We start from the raw sequence: 1,620 nt of genomic DNA, 5'->3' as shown, positions 1-1,620 counted from the left end.
TTTTCAGCGTATGTATCGAGGCTGTAACTGATGCCAAACCAAAGTTTGTTTTCCAAAAAACTCAACAATGCAAAGAGTCAAACACGAAAAAACAGCCACCTCTCTTTGTCTCAGTACATGCTTGTTTAAAACTCTTGCAAAGTTACAAAGTAGCAAATTCAATTATTGCCGAAGAACTGCACTTGATTACTGATAATAAGGCCCATCTATCCAGTCGACGATAAGTACATCCTTCGAGCCGGAATTGAACCAGCGACCTAAGGATACCTGCATATTTTCTACTGGGAATCATCAGCCTACAGTCCTCCGCTCTACCAACTGAGATATCAAAGGGAGCCAGAGATTAACACTTTTTCAGCTTATGTATCGAGGCTGTAACTGATGCCAAACCAAAGTTTGTTTTCCAAACACTCAACAATGCAAAGAGTCAAACACAAAAAAACAGCCACCTCTCTTTGTCTCAATACATGCTTGTTTAAAACTCTTGCAAAGTTACAAATTAGCAAATTCAATTATTGCCGATGAACTGCACTTGATTACTGATAATAAGGCCCATCTATCCAGTCTGAACAGACGACAATAACTACATCCTTCGAGCCGGAATTGAACCAGCGACCTAAGGATACCTGCATATTTTCTACTGGGAATCATCAGCCTACAGTCCTCCGCTCTACCAACTGAGCTATCGAAGGGAGCCAGAGAATCACATTTTTTCAGCGTATGTATCGAGGCTTTAACTGATGCCAAACCAAAGTTTGTTTTCCAAAAACTCAACAATGCAAAGAGTCAAACACGAAAATACAGCCACCTCTCTTTGTCTCAGTACTTGCTTGTTTAAAACTCTTGCAAAGTTACAAAGTAGCATATTCAATTATTGCCGATGAACTGCACTTGATTCCTGATACTAAGGCCCATCTATCCAGTCTGAACAGACAACAATAATTACATCCTTCGAGCCGGAATTGAACCAGCGACCTAAGGATACCTGCATATTTTCTACTGGGAATCATCAGCCTACAGTCCTCCGCTCTACCAACTGAGATATCAAAGGGAGCCAGAGATTAACACTTTTTCAGCTTATGTATCGAGGCTGAAACTGATGCCAAACCAAAGTTTGTTTTCCAAACACTCAACAATGCAAAGAGTCAAACATAAAAAAACGGCAACCTCTCTTTGTCTCAGTACATGCTTGTTTAAAACTCTTGCAAAGTTACAAAGTAACAAATTCAATTATTGCCGATGAACTGCACTTGATTTCTGATAATAAGGCCCATCTATCCAGTCTGAACAGACGACAATAACTACATCCTTCGAGCCGGAATTGAACCAGCGACCTAAGGATACCTGCATATTTTCTACTGGGAATCATCAGCCTACAGTCCTCCGCTCTACCAACTGAGCTATCGAAGGGAGCTAGAGCCACACACTTTTCAGCGTATGTATCGAGGCTGTAACTGATGCCAAACCAAAGTTTCTTTTCCAAAAAGTCAACAATGCAAAGAGTCAAACATGAAAAACAGCGACCTCTCTTTGTCTCAGTACATGCTTTTTTAAAACTCTTGCAAAGTTACAAATTCAATTATTGCCGATGAACTGCACTTGATTACTGATAATAAGGCC

General features: G+C 40.4%; 4 non-coding genes across 4 annotated transcripts; all 4 read right to left on the bottom strand.

Moving 5' to 3' along the window:
* Positions 1–229: 229 nt before the first annotated feature.
* On the bottom strand, positions 230–333 carry trnay-gua (transfer RNA tyrosine (anticodon GUA)). Its single transcript has 2 exons — positions 297–333; positions 230–265 (listed from the first exon to the last, which is right to left on the bottom strand). It is a non-coding gene; the product is annotated as a tRNA-Tyr (tRNA).
* A 255-nt stretch (positions 334–588) lies between these two features.
* Positions 589–692, bottom strand: trnay-gua (transfer RNA tyrosine (anticodon GUA)). The gene is made up of 2 exons: positions 656–692; positions 589–624 (listed from the first exon to the last, which is right to left on the bottom strand). It is a non-coding gene; the product is annotated as a tRNA-Tyr (tRNA).
* Positions 693–947: 255 nt separating this feature from the next.
* trnay-gua (transfer RNA tyrosine (anticodon GUA)) lies at positions 948–1,051 on the bottom strand. The gene is made up of 2 exons: positions 1,015–1,051; positions 948–983 (listed from the first exon to the last, which is right to left on the bottom strand). It is a non-coding gene; the product is annotated as a tRNA-Tyr (tRNA).
* A 255-nt stretch (positions 1,052–1,306) lies between these two features.
* On the bottom strand, positions 1,307–1,410 carry trnay-gua (transfer RNA tyrosine (anticodon GUA)). The gene is made up of 2 exons: positions 1,374–1,410; positions 1,307–1,342 (listed from the first exon to the last, which is right to left on the bottom strand). It is a non-coding gene; the product is annotated as a tRNA-Tyr (tRNA).
* Positions 1,411–1,620: the final 210 nt, after the last annotated feature.

This window comes from Anarrhichthys ocellatus, unplaced genomic scaffold, assembly GCF_004355925.1.
Source record: "Anarrhichthys ocellatus isolate YVR2014 unplaced genomic scaffold, GSC_Weel_1.0 scaffold8745, whole genome shotgun sequence".
Lineage (NCBI taxonomy): Eukaryota > Metazoa > Chordata > Actinopteri > Perciformes > Anarhichadidae > Anarrhichthys > Anarrhichthys ocellatus.
This window is presented reverse-complemented; position numbering and strand designations above follow the sequence as displayed.